The sequence below is a fragment of the Oncorhynchus mykiss genome, chromosome 1 (genome assembly GCF_013265735.2).
Source record: "Oncorhynchus mykiss isolate Arlee chromosome 1, USDA_OmykA_1.1, whole genome shotgun sequence".
NCBI classification, from domain to species: Eukaryota; Metazoa; Chordata; class Actinopteri; order Salmoniformes; family Salmonidae; genus Oncorhynchus; species Oncorhynchus mykiss.
In genome coordinates, this window is record NC_048565.1 from 74,109,903 (window position 1) to 74,124,611 (window position 14,709).

General features: G+C 39.6%; 1 protein-coding gene across 2 annotated transcripts in view; it reads left to right on the plus strand.

Moving 5' to 3' along the window:
- The first annotated feature begins 1,209 nt into the window (after positions 1-1,209).
- Positions 1,210-14,709, plus strand: part of LOC110529161 (gamma-adducin) — a 49,160-nt gene continuing 35,660 nt past the window's right edge. Inside the window, exon 1 of one of the 2 annotated variants that reach the window (XM_021611311.2) lies at positions 1,210-1,228. The gene's annotated coding sequence lies outside the window, so the exon portion shown is untranslated. Of the gene's footprint in view, positions 1,229-13,712; positions 13,920-14,709 lie in introns of those variants that run through there. The other variant, XM_021611304.2, reaches the window with a different exon arrangement.

Here is a 14,709-nt window from a genome sequence, read left to right on the forward strand (position 1 = left end):
GGAGTATGAAAAAAAACTTTAACGCACTGTGGGAATCAATTGTGTCTCAAGTTTCAGGAGTTTAAGCTCAGCCTATTAAAGGCAGCAATCAGGTAATATCTGTGTGCAGGTTCCTATAGGGACATGGAGGAAGTCTCCTGGCTGTATCTTGTCCCCTTTACTGAGTGCCTGACCCATAGTCCCATTAGATTAACATGGGGTGCAGTAAAAGCTTTTGCAGAGAGAGAGAAAGAGAGAGAAAGAGATGGATGGAGAGAGGTAGTTAGAGAGAGATTTTTAAGCTCTAAAAATATCTATTTCAATAGCTGTGTTTACCTTAGCTTGCCCTGAATGATATTGACTTTGAATCTTTCATTGTCACACACTCCCTGATTTGAGCATATATTGAATAATCTTATAGGCCTATTGATCTTGAAGTACACAGAGTTCTTTGATTGATTTCATTTGGCTTCTATAGTTCTTTTCCAGACTGAATAGAAATGGTCTTGGCATTAACCAGTCTCACGTAGACAATTTTACTCTGGCCCATCTGCTAATGTGTTCATCCTATGGAACGTTTTCCAAGAGGACAAAACATTTAAATGCTAAATATATGATGGGTTTTATTTACGTTCATTGTATATGTCTTTCTTTTTTGTAATAAATGTAGAACAAAAGTAGAGAGGTAAAACTGAAAAGAGAATATTATTAGGTCTATAGCCCTTTTATTATTGTATTTTTGTTTCACTAGATGGCAGTGTAAGCAAGCACTGGAGATATTTCCAAATATGCTAATAGGCTTACACAAAATCCAAAACGTTGAGACCAAGTGTTGTATTATTTCGTTTTTAGACTCCTCCTTCGAGAAAGTGTTGCTTACATTTTCATGCATGTATTGCAGAGATCTTAGCCATTGACATGGGCTTGTTTACAAATGCTTAACTCCTAGTTTTAAATCAACATGACACCTCCTAACTTTATGACACTGGCCTTTTTGGGATGGGGTGTTATCCTGCGGGTGTGATTTACTGATTGGAGAACGTTCAGGAAATGAACGTTTTTTTCAGCCTATTAAAAACAACAACAACATGGTGGGTGGGAGAAGCTGCAGCCAATCTAAATAAGGGTGGATTTACATTAGTAAAATGTGTCTAGTGAGATCTATCTCTCTTCAACATCCGATTTGCAACTTTTCTGTTTACACTAGCCTTGGGTGTGTTGTGGCCCAAGCCACATTCCTGCTTCTTGTGTGAGTACAGCTATTACTATACTATACAGGAGCTTCTCACCTAACCCATATTGCACATGGTGTTGCACACTTGATTAATGCAATGATTCACAAAAACATTTCATTTTTTGTTTGGCTAACAGAGCAAAAATGCTGTCTACTGTTAAAGTAATGAAGGTAATTATTGCAGGGACGTGATGTGGGAGAAAAAGTGTTTACCCAAATATGCATACTATGTCACATATAATGCCTTCAGAAAATATTCATACCCGTTGACTTATTGCACATTTTGTTGTGTTACAGCCTACATTCAAAATGAATTAAATATTAATTGTGTTCTCCCATCTACACACAATGCCCCATAATGACAAAGTGAAAACATGTTTTTAGAAATGTTTGCAAATTTATTGAACATAAAATACAGAAATAAGTCTCTAAAATCTTTGCACACTTGGATTGTACAACATTTGCACATGATTATTTTAAATAAATGTCAAGCTCTGTGAAGTTCATTTTTGGTTATTGCTAGACAGACATTTTCAAGCCGATTTCATTCAAAACTCTAACTAGGCCACTCAGGAACATTCACTGTCGTCTTGGTAAGCAACTCTAGTATATTTGGCCTTGTGTTTTAGGTTATTGTCTTGCTGAAAGGCAAATTTATCTCCCAGTGTCTGTTGGAAAGAAGAACCAGGTTTTCCGCTAGGATTTTGCCTGTGCTTAGCTCTATTCTATTTATTTTTTCTAAAAAGCTCCCTAGTCCTTGTCGATGGCAAGCATACCCATAACATGATGCAGCCACAAATATGAAGAGTGGTACTCAGTGATGTGTTGTGTTGGATTTGCACCAAATATAGCACTTTGTGTTCAAGACATAAAGTTAATTTGTTTGCCACATTCTTTTTCAGTTTTACTTTATGCATGTTTTTGAATGTATTCTGTATTCTTCTTTTCACTCCATCATTATTGTGGAGTATTGTAGAGTAACTAGAATGCCATTGATCCATCCTCAGTTTTCACCTGTTACAGCCATTCAACTCTGTAACTGTTTTAAAGTCCTCATTGGCCTCATGGTGAAATCCCTGAGCAGTTTTCTTCCTCTCTGGCAACTGAGTTAGGAATGATGCCTGTACTGTATCTTTGTAGTAACTGGGTGTATTGTTAAAGCATTCAAAGTCTAATTAAGGGATGCCCAAAGGGATATTCAATGTCTGCTTTTATTTATTCTTACCCATAGGTGCAATTATTTGCAGTGCATTGGAAAAACTCCCTGGTCTTTGTGGTTGAACCTGTGTTTAAAATTCACTGCTTGATCATTTTATGTGTGGGGTACAGAGATGAGGTAGTCATTTAAACATCATGTTAAACACTATTATTGCACACAGAGTGAGTCCATGCAACGTATTATGTGACTTGTTAAGCAAATGTTTTATCCTTCATTAATTTAGGCTTGCCATAACAAAGGGGTTGAATATTTATTGACTCAAGACATTTCAGCTTTTAATTTTTTATGATTTATTTTTTATCTCTAAATCATGATTCCACTTTGACATTATGGGTTATTGTGTGTAGGCCAGTGAAACAAAATCTCTATTTAATCAGTTTTAAATTCAGGCTGTAACACAACAAAATATGGAAACAGTCAAGGGGTGCGAATGCTTTCTGAAGGCACTGTATGTGCAGATATGTGCACAACATCATTGCTCTCTCTCGTTCTGCTATGTGAGCATCTTACTAGCCTTCACTCAAATGGCAAGGGGCTGAATGAAACTCATTGGCTAAAACTCTAATTGTGCAGATTGACATAAAGTCTCGTCAACTTTGTTTAAATTCAGAAATAATCTGATTGGTTTAGGGCAGAACAAATCTGATTGTTTTCTAAAAGGTCAATGGGCGGAGTTTACGAGATTCACAATAATGAAAACATGGTGGAGGTTTGAACCAATTATTTGTATATGCACTATTTGGTGTTATTTTTTACTCATCTAATTTTTACTTAACACTTATTTTTCTTAGGAGAACTGCATTGTTGGTTAAGGGCTTGTTAGTAAGTATTTCACTGTAAAGTTGTATTCGGCACATGTGACAAATAAAATTGATTTGACTTGATTTACATTCATTCCTATGAATAATATGGCCGACTGGTGGCTTCAAAGCATCTCAATTGCCGATACATAGCATCATCTGCAATCCAGGGTTTTTATACACCATTGGTTTGAACTGAGAATCTTGTAAATAAAACTTTGAGTTAAAAGTTGTAGCTAACATTTTGAAATCATTGTGTTACAGTAGTCAGACAAATGTGAGTCAGTGAAGGGAAAGGGTGTACCTAGTCAGTTGCACAACTGAATGCATTCAACTGAAATGTGTCTTCCGCATTTAAACCAACCCCTCTAATTTAGAGAGGTGCAGGGGCTGCCTTAATCGATGTCCACTTCATCATCGCCTGGGGAGCAGATGTTGTTGGGTGTTAACTGCCTTGCTCAAGGGCAGGATGGCAGATTTTTCCACCTTGCCGGCTCGGGAAGCTCATAACTGCTAGGAAAACTGCTGCAAAGAGCAAGCTAGCAGCAACATGGTAAATTAATCAGAGTTGCTAGCTAGCTAAGCATTTAGCAACCTCTTAGCTACTCATGTTGAGTTAATAAATAGAGCAAACGAGAAGATAGAACAAATATTACAACAAATGTTATGGTTAAATTCAAATATGCTGATTAATAATAAAAACATTATTTATGGAGAAGAAAAAATACAAATGTTTATTATTTATTAATGTATTATGAATATAAACGGTGGAGTTATGTCACATATGCAGCTATCGAAAATAAATGGGAATGTCTGCTCAATCCAAATTTACAACCAACTGATTGCAGCATTACCACAAAAATGGTAGGGAACTTAGGGAGGGAACTTGTTTGCCTGACATATACTAAAGATACAAATTGGCTGAAAGGAATTGGCATGAATAGAAAAATATACCAGTTTCATTTGAAGACAACATTTTTAACAGCTGCGCCATACAGGTTGCAAAATGGGAAGAGATTTACAATGTACCGATTCCATGGCACATGGTTTATGAACTGGTACCAAAAACAACACTTGATTCAACACTTTGAGTTTTCAATTTAAATTATTGCACAAAATTATTGCCTCGAGTAGAATGCTATATACATGGGGCATACAACAATCTCAGCTCTGTAGATTTAGCTGTGAAGAGACAGAATCACTAGATCATTTATTCTGATATTGCCCCTATGTAGCTTGTTTCTGGTCACAGGTTCAGGAATGGTTAGCTTACAAATAGCAGTGTTGGGCGATTTGGAAAGCCAGTCAATAAATACCTCACTTTACCTCACAATCTGTGGATACTATACGATTAGAAAGGTTCAAAATTATAGTAAAACATCACAGCACAATTTAAAAATATATGGCACATGGAAAATAAACATGGGTAGTCTATGGTGATAGGTTTGATTGGCTGAGAGTGGCTGAGGGGTGGGATTAATACTTTATGTTTGGTAATGTATTATTGTTATGTGATTGCTTTATATAAAAGTATCATGTGTACAAAATGTCTATGTAAAATATATATTTAAAATGTATGTAGAGTGCCTTGCGAAAGTATTCGGCCCCCTTGAACTTTGCCACATTTCAGGCTTCAAACATAAAGATATAAAACTGTATTTTTTTGTGAAGAATCAACAACAAGTGGGACACAATCATGAAGTGGAACGACATTTATTGGATATTTCAAACTTTTTTAACAAATCAAAAACTGAAAAATTGGGCGTGCAAAATTATTCAGCCCCTTTACTTTCAGTGCAGCAAACTCTCTCCAGAAGTTCAGTGAGGATCTCTGAATGATCCAATGTTGACCTAAATGACTAATGATGATAAATACAATCCACCTGTGTGTAATCAAGTCTCCGTATAAATGCACCTGCACTGTGATAGTCTCAGAGGTCCGTTAAAAGCGCAGAGAGCATCATGAAGAACAAGGAACACACCAGGCAGGTCCGAGATACTGTTGTGAAGAAGTTTAAAGCCGGATTTGGATACAAAAAGATTTCCCAAGCTTTAAACATCCCAAGGAGCACTGTGCAAGCGATAATATTGAAATGGAAGGTGTATCAGACCACTGCAAATCTACCAAGACCTGGCCGTCCCTCAACTTTTAGCTCATACAATGAGAAGACTGATCAGAGATGCAGCCAAGAGGCCCATGATCACTCTGGATGAACTGCAGAGATCTACAGCTGAGGTGGGAGACTCTGTCCATAGGACAACAATCAGTCGTATATTGCACAAATCTGGCCTTTATGGAAGAGTGGCAAGAAGAAAGCCATTTCTTAAAGATATCCATAAAAAGTGTTGTTTAAAGTTTGCCACAAGCCACCTGGGAGACACACCAAACATGTGGAAGAAGGTGCTCTGGTCAGATGAAACCAAAATTGAACTTTTTGGCAACAATGCAAAACGTTATGTTTGGCGTAAAAGCAACACAGCTCATAACCCTGAACACACCATCTCCACTGTCAAACATGGTGGTGGCAGCATCATGGTTTGGGCCTGCTTTTCTTCAGCAGGGACAGGAAAGATGGTTAAAATTGATGGGAAGATGGATGGAGCCAAATACAGGTACATTCTGGAAGAAAACCTGATGGCGTCTGCAAAAGACCTGAGACTGGGACGGAGATTTGTCTTCCAAAAAGACAATGATCCAAAACATAAAGCAAAATCTACAATGGAATGGTTCAAAAATAAACATATCCAGGTGTTAGAATAGCCAAGTCAAAGTCCAGACCTGAATCCAATCGAATCTGTGGAAGGAACTGAAAACTGCTCTTCACAAATGCTCTCCATCCAACCTCACTGAGCTCGAGCTGTTTTGCAAGGAGGAATGGGAAAAAATGTCAGTCTCTCGATGTGCAAAACTGATAGAGACATACCCCAAGCGACTTACAGCTGTAATCGCAGCAAAAGGTGGCGTTACAAAGTATTAACTTAAGGGGGCTGAATAATTTTGCACGCCCAATTTTTCAGTTTTTGATTTGTTAAAAAAGTTTGAAATATCCAATAAATGTCGTTCCACTTCATGATTGTGTCCCACTTGTTGTTGATTCTTCACAAAAAAAATACAGTTTTATATCTTTATGTTTGAAGCCTGAAATGTGGCAAAAGGTCGCAAAGTTCAAGGGGGCCGAATACTTTCGCAAGGCACTGTATACACACACACCACACACACATATATATACAGTGCCTTGCGAAAGTGGAGATGGTGTGTTCAGGGTTATGAGCTGTGTTGCTTTTACGCCAAACATAACGTTTTGCATTGTTGCCAAAAAGTTCAATTTTGGTTTCATCTGACCAGAGCACCTTCTTCCACATGTTTGGTGTGTCTCCCAGGTGGCTTGTGGCAAACTTTAAACAACACTTTTTATGGATATCTTTAAGAAATGGCTTTCTTCTTGCCACTCTTCCATAAAGACCAGATTTGTGCAATATACGACTGATTGTTGTCCTATGGACAGAGTCTCCCACCTCAGCTGGAGATCTCTGCAGTTCATTCAGTGACCATGGGCCTCTTGGCTGCATCTCTGATCAGTCTTCTCCTTGTATGAGCTGAAAGTTTAGAGGGACGGCCAGGTCTTGGTAGATTTGCAGTGGTCTGATATCAATCAATCAATCAAATTTATTTTATATAGCCCTTCGTACATCAGCTGATATCTCAAAGTGCTGTACAGAAACCCAGCCTAAAACCCCAAACAGCAAGCAATGCAGGTGAAGAAGCACGGTGGCTAGGAAAAACTCCCTAGAAAGGCCAAAACCTAGGAAGAAACCTAGAGAGGAACCAGGCTATGTGGGGTGGCCAGTCCTCTTCTGGCTGTGCCGGGTGGAGATTATAACAAAACATGGTCAAGATGTTCAAATGTTCATAAATGACCAGCATGGTCGAATAATAATAAGGCAGAATAGTTGAAACTGGAGCAGCAGCACAGTCAGGTGGACTGGGGACAGCAAGGAGTCATCATGTCAGGTATTCCTGGGGCATGGTCCTAGGGCTCAGGTCCTCCGAGAGAGAGAAAGAAAGAGAGAATTAGAGAGAGCATATGTGGGATGGCCAGTCCTCTTCTGGCTGTGCCGGGTGGAGATTATAACAGAACATGGCCAAGATGTTCAAATGTTCATAAATGATCAGCATGGTCGAATAATAATAAGGCAGAACAGTTGAAACTGGAGCAGCAGCACAGCCAGGTGGACTGGGGACAGCAAGGAGTCATCATGTCAGGTAGTCCTGGGGCATGGTCCTAGGGCTCAGGTCCTCCGAGAGAGAGAAAGAGAGAAGGAGAGAATTAGAGAACGCACACTTAGATTCACACAGGACACCGAATAGGACAGGAGAAGTACTCCAGATATAACAAACTGACCCTAGCCCCCCGACACATAAACTACTGCAGCATAAATACTGGAGGCTGAGACAGGAGGGGTCAGGAGACACTGTGGCCCACTCCGAGGACACCCCCGGACAGGGCCAAACAGGAAGGATATAACCCCACCCACTTTGCCAAAGCACAGCCCCCACACCACTAGAGGGATATCTTCAACCACCAACTTACCATCCTGAGACAAGGCTGAGTATAGCCCACAAAGACCTCCGCCACGGCACAACTTAAGGGGGGGGGGGGGGGGGCGCCAACCCAGACAGGATGACCACATCAGTGACTCAACCCACTCAGGTGACGCACCTCCTCCAGGGACGGCGAGAGAGCCCCAGTAAAGCCAGTGACTCAGCCCCTGTAATAGGGTTAGAGGCAGAGAATCCCAGTGGAAAGAGGGGAACCGGCCAGGCAGAGACAGCAAGGGTGGTTCGTTGCTCCAGAGCCTTTCCGTTCACCCTCCCACTCCTGGGCCAGACTACACTCAATCATATGACCCACTGAAGAGATGAGTCTTCAGTAGAGACTTAAAGGTTGAGACCGAGTTTGCGTCTCTGACATGGGTAGGCAGACCGTTCCATAAAAATGGAGCTCTATAGGAGAAAGCCCTGCCTCCAGCTGTTTGCTTAAAAATTCTAGGGACAATTAGGAGGCCTGCGTCTTGTGACCGTAGCGTACGTGTAGGTATGTACGGCAGGACCAAATCAGAGAGATAGATAGGAGCAAGCCCATGTAATGCTTTGTAGGTTAGCAGTAAAACCTTGAAATCAGCCCTTGCTTTGACAGGAAGCCAGTGTAGAGAGGCTAGCACTGGAGTAATATGATCAAATTTTTTGGTTCTAGTCAGGATTCTAGCAGCCGTATTTAGCACTAACTGAAGTTTATTTAGTGCTTTATCCGGGTAGCCGGAAAGTAGAGCATTGCAGTAGTCTAACCTGGAAGTGACAAAAGCATGGATTAATTTTTCTGCATCATTTTTGGACAGAAAGTTCCTGATTTTTGCAATGTTACGTAGATGGAAAAAAGCTGTCCTTGAAATGGTCTTGATATGTTCTTCAAAAGAGAGATCAGGGTCCAGAGTAACGCCGAGGTCCTTCACAGTTTTATTTGAGACGACTGTACAACCATTAAGATTAATTGTCAGATTCAACAGAAGATCTCTTTGTTTCTTGGGACCTAGAACAAGCATCTCTGTTTTGTCCGAGTTTAAAAGTAGAAAGTTTGCAGCCATCCACTTCCTTATGTCTGAAACACATTCTTCTAGCAAGGGCAATTTTGGGGCTTCACCATGTTTAATTGAAATGTACAGCTGTGTGTCATCTGCATAGCAGTGAAAGTTAACATTATGTTTTCGAATAACATCCCCAAGAGGTAAAATATATAGTGAAAACAATAGTGGTCCTAAAACGGAACCTTGAGGAACACCGAAATTTACAGTTGATTTGTCAGAGGACAGACCATTCACAGAGACAAACTGATATCTTTCCGACAGATAAGATCTAAACCAGGCCAGAACTTGTCCGTGTAGACCAATTTGGGTTTCCAATCTCTCCAAAAGAATGTGGTGATCGATGGTATCAAAAGCAGCACTAAGGTCTAGGAGCACGAGGACAGATGCAGAGCCTCGGTCCGATGCCATTAAAATGTCATTTACCACCTTCACAAGTGCCGTCTCAGTGCTATGATGGGGTCTAAAACCAGACTGAAGCATTTCGTATACATTGTTTGTCTTCAGGAAGGCAGTGAGTTGTTGCGCAACAGCCTTTTCTAAAATTTTTGAGAGGAATGGAAGATTCGATATAGGCCGATAGTTTTTTATATTTTCTGGGTCAAGGTTTGGCTTTTTCAAGAGAGGCTTTATTACTGCCACTTTTAGTGAGTTTGGTACACATCCGGTGGATAGAGAGCCGTTTATTATGTTCAACATAGTAGGGCCAAGCACAGGAAGCAGCTCTTTCAGTAGTTTAGTTGGAATAGGGTCCAGTATGCAGCTTGAAGGTTTAGAGGCCATGATTATTTTCATCATTGTGTCAAGAGATATAGTACTAAAACACTTGAGTGTCTCTCTTGATCCTAGGTCCTGGCAGAGTTGTGCAGACTCAGGACAACTGAGCTTTGAAGGAATACGCAGATTTAAGGAAGAGTCCGTAATTTGCTTTCTAATAATCATAATCTTTTCCTCAAAGAAGTTCATGAATTTATCACTGCTAAAGTGAAAGTCATCCTCTCTTGGGGAATGCTGCTTTTTAGTTAGCTTTGCGACAGTATCAAAAAGGAATTTCGGATTGTTCTTATTTTCCTCAATTAAGTTAGAAAAATAGGATGATCGAGCAGCAGTAAGGGCTCTTCGGTACTGCACAGTACTGTCTTTCCAAGCTAGTCGGAAGACTTCCAGTTTGGTGTGGCGCCATTTCCGTTCCAATTTTCTGGAAGCTTGCTTCAGAGCTCGGGTATTTTCTGTGTACCAGGGAGCTAGTTTCTTATGAGAAATGTTTTTAGTTTTTAGGGGTGCAACTGCATCTAGGGTCTACTCCTTCCATTTCAATATTATCACTTGCACAGTGCTCCTTGGGATGTTTAAAGCTTGGGAAATCTTTTCGTATCCAAATCCAGCTTTAAACTTCTTCACAACAGTATCTCGGACCTGCCTGGTGTGTGCCTTGTTCTTCATGATGCTCTCTGCGCTTTTAACGGACCTCTGAGACTATCACAGTGCAGGTGCATTTATACGGAGACTTGATTACACACAGGTGGATTGTATTTATCATCATTAGTCATTTAGGTCAACATTGGATCATTCAGAGATCCTCACTGAACTTCTGGAGAGAGTTTGCTGCATTGAAAGTAAAGGGGCTGAATAATTTTGCACGCCCAATTTTTCAGTTTTTGATTTGTTAAAAAAGTTTGAAATATCCAATAAATGTCGTCCCACTTCATGATTGTGTCCCACTTGTTGTTGATTCTTCACAAAAAAATACAGTTTTATATCTTTATGTTTGAAGCCTGAAATGTGGCAAAAGGTCGCAAAGTTCAAGGGGGCCGAATACTTTCGCAAGGCACTGTATATATATATATAAAATAGAGCAAGTAGATGTCAGATATACAAGTAAGTCAGCTAACATTTGCTTTATTGAAATGTTAAGTTCAATAAGCTATGTGAACTTAAAAAAACAGGAATGGACAGCCCCAGGGACAGCATTGTAAATGCTAAGCTGAACAGAATGAGTTGGCTAGCAGATAGCTATTTCTTACTAATGTTGAGTCATAGAACATAGGTAGCTAGCTCCCACTTACTATATAAAACATATTTTGAATAAGCTTTAGAAACTTAAAAATTGGAATAGACTGGTATACTTCAATGGGGGCAGAAATGTAACATACTAAGCTAAATGTAGTTTAGCTGCGCAGAGAGCGACCTCCTACTAATGTTGAATTCTAAAATAAAATAGCTAACAAGCATGGTCTCAAATGTGACAGTTTGTCAGTTAACATTTGTTTTATTTAAAGTTTAGTTGAATAAGCGATATAAACAAAACAAATTGGAACAGACTGTTTACGATGCCCTGGGGGCAGAAATGTTTATTTGGGTCAAGATTACTTGAGGCCATAAGGGCAGACATCAAGTACAAACGGTAATCTAAGAAAGTAAACTGCCTTCGGGGCAGCCTTTTGAATGCACTGTTTAAATACTTCCCCAGGACCAGTAATGTTAGTTTGGGTTAAGATAACTTGGTGCCCATGGACTTATCTAAATCAGTGGTTAGAGCACTGGGCCAGTAACCGAAAGGTTGCTAGATCAAATAGCCAAGCTTCCAAGGTAAAAATCTGTCGTTCTGCCCCTGAACAAGGCTGTTAACCCACTGTTCCTAGGCCGTCATTGTCAATAAGAATTTGTTCTTAACTGACTTGCCTAGTTAAATAAAGGTTCAGTTAAAAAATCCAGCATTTAAACGAAGTATTCCAATTTATGGTTTATTAAGCTTAATCTTACCAATTCGTTTTGGTAATCATTTTCTCATTTACTGGCATATTTGAAAGCTAGCTGGCTAGCTCTGCTTTTTTATTCAACATTAGTAATAGGTAGCTAACTGCTTAGCTAGCTAGTTCAGCTTAGCGTAGCATTTTACATTTCTAACCCCAGGGAAGCATAACAATCCGTTCCAATTTTTAAGTTTATATAACGTATTCAACTAAATAGTTTGATAAAGTAAGTGGGAGATGACTTACTGGTATATTTGAGACTGAGCTAGTTATATTCTACGACTCAGCATTAGTAAGAGATAGCTATCTGCTAGCCAACTAGCTCTGCTAAGCTTAGCATTTTACGTTGCTGCCCCTTGCTCATTTTTATGTTCATATATATTATTCAACATAACATTTCAATAAATCAGATGTCAGCTGACTTTCTTGTATATTTGACACCTAGCTAGCTAGCTCTATTTATTAATTCAACATTGGTAGGTAAGAAGTTGCTAAATACTTAGCTCACTTGCTTGCTCTGAGTAGTTTAGCATGTTGCTGCAAGCTTGCTGTATTTTACCAGTTGTGTTTTAGAGATTTTGTCACTTTTTGTCTGACTACAGTAACACAATAATGATTTATTACAACTTGTAACTCAAAGTTTTCTTTACAATATTCTCAGTTGAAACCTCCACCCTTGTTTTAAAAAGTTATGCATCTGTTAAACTCCGCCCATTGATATTTTTGAAACCAATTGGATTTGTTCTGCCCTAAACCAATCAGAATATTTCTGCCCTTAGAGCAAAGTTCACTACACTTTATGTCAACCTGCTCAAATTGCTAGGGGCTGGCCCGCATAGTGGAAAATGTAGTGAAAATGGCACACGGCGTTCAGAAAAACAGTCACTTTCAAACTAGGGATTTCATGGCTAATTGAGGTAAATCTGTAATTCTGCTCATAGATTATGCATGTATTATGCAGGTTTCAAAAATATTTAGTAGTCGGCAAAGTTCCGGTTGATGTCTTCAAAGAGAGATTTGAATCTACATCCGGCTCATTAATAAATTATACAAGTATCTCTCCTGAACCTACTTTATGTTGTGGAAGCAGTGTAGTGTAAAGAGGCCCTAAAATCACTACTGATGCTCTTCCATTTTTCTTTCCTTAAAGTTTATGATTCATTATCAATGTTGATTCTTTGTGTTAAAGTTATATTGTCTATACTTCTGTATTATATGTGTGTATTCTATTGTCGTCTAATCAAATGTGTAATAGATACATAAAGGAACAACGTGTTAGTCGGTCCCACACACTGTCTACAGTACTGGGTTCCCCTATAACATCGTGAGAATACCCAGTACCCCCTATGATAGATGTTCATATCTCCTATATCAAAAATAATATTCCTCTTCTCCATCTCTCTGTTTCCTCCCACACAAACACTCTTTGACACTCTCTCCCTCTCTCTCCCCCCTCTCTCTCTATCTCTCTCTCCCTCTCACACACACACTTCCTCTCTCTCTTTCTCTCTCATGTGGTATTTATTTTTGTTAGTGTCTTTGTATTGCTTTACTGATTCTTTATGCAAATGCTTGGCTCTAGGCCACAATGTACTGAATAAAATGTACTATATGTCATGTATTCAGGCAGGCAGCACAGTGGAGAAGGGAAGCAGTGCTCTTTTACTCATCCACTCCTGTGTGGGAGGATGAGGTGATAGTGGGCAAGCATTCTCTGCGTTGTCCTCCGAGCTGCACAATTTACAACATGTAGCCTAGCTGCACACAGAAAACAGGTTGAAAATATCTCATCCAGACAACTGAAAGTGAAAAAAGCAATAAAGTATGAATTGATAAAATGATCTATTTCATTGGTAATCCCTGATTCATCATTGTAATGTCACAGATCTTTGTGTAACACTCCAATACTACCATTTCTTTAATTTGATATGAACTATTTAGTTATTTAAAGCCCACTCTCAAAACGTTGAATATTCCTGTTCTAGTCATCTTTGCCAGAACATATCTGGTGGATGTGTGACTGTATTGCTCCTCCCACTTTTGCACAATACAGTCCCATACAACAGATTGGTATCTCCACAACCTCGTCTGACATGTTTGGAGGTTTTTCCGAGCAAGCTGTGAGAATGTACAGTGCATGTCAGTGAGGAACTGAGGGAGATGAGAGGCAAAGCAGCAGTCCTTCATCCTAGTTGGAGCTAGATTTTTACCCTTCCCATTGTGATAATGTAAACTGCAGACTGACAACTGGCAGAACTGTGGGAGTTTGACGTGACAAATTCCCCCACAGAGAGGTAAGTGGAACAGCATTCAAGTTTTTGCAATGGTGGTTGTTGAGACAAGTGAATTGAACTATAATAGTAGTTTGTAACTGCAAACAGGGCAAGTTTTTTTTATATTTTATGTCATATCTGTAAATCAGGAAATGTTTTGAAAGTAGCTCCTCATTTTAAGACGATTACTTTATATAGACTCCATAAAGACTTGCTCAATGACTGATCAGAATGACAATCCATATCATGGATGAATGGAATGAATCACCTGTGAGTCTGTTTAGAAGGAAACGTTGGACTGATAAGGCTTTCCCTTACCAGATGTGTTATCCTATTCAGTAGTCTTTTTTATTAACCCAACAAGCCCCCCTCCCTCTTCCGAGGACAAAAATATATATTTATATATATAATATATATTTATATATTTTTGACACCAGTCTCAACGTCAACAGTGAAGAGGCAACTCCGAGGTGCTGGACTTCTAGGCAGAGTTCCTCTGTTCAGTGTCTTTGTTCTTTTGCCCATCTTAATCTTCTCTTTTTATTGGCCAGTCTGAGATATTACTTTTTATTTGCAACTCTGCCTAGAAAGCCAGCATCCCGGACTCACCTCTCACTGTTGACGTTGAGACTGGTGTTTTGCAGGCACTATTTAATGAAGCTGCCCGTTGAGGACTTGTGAGGCGTCTGTTTCTCAAACTAGACAGTCTAATGTCCTTGTCCTCTTGCTCTGTTGTGCACCGGTGCCTCCCACTCCTCTTTCTATTCTGGTTAGATCCTGTTTGCGCTGTTATGTGAAGGGAGTAGTGCAC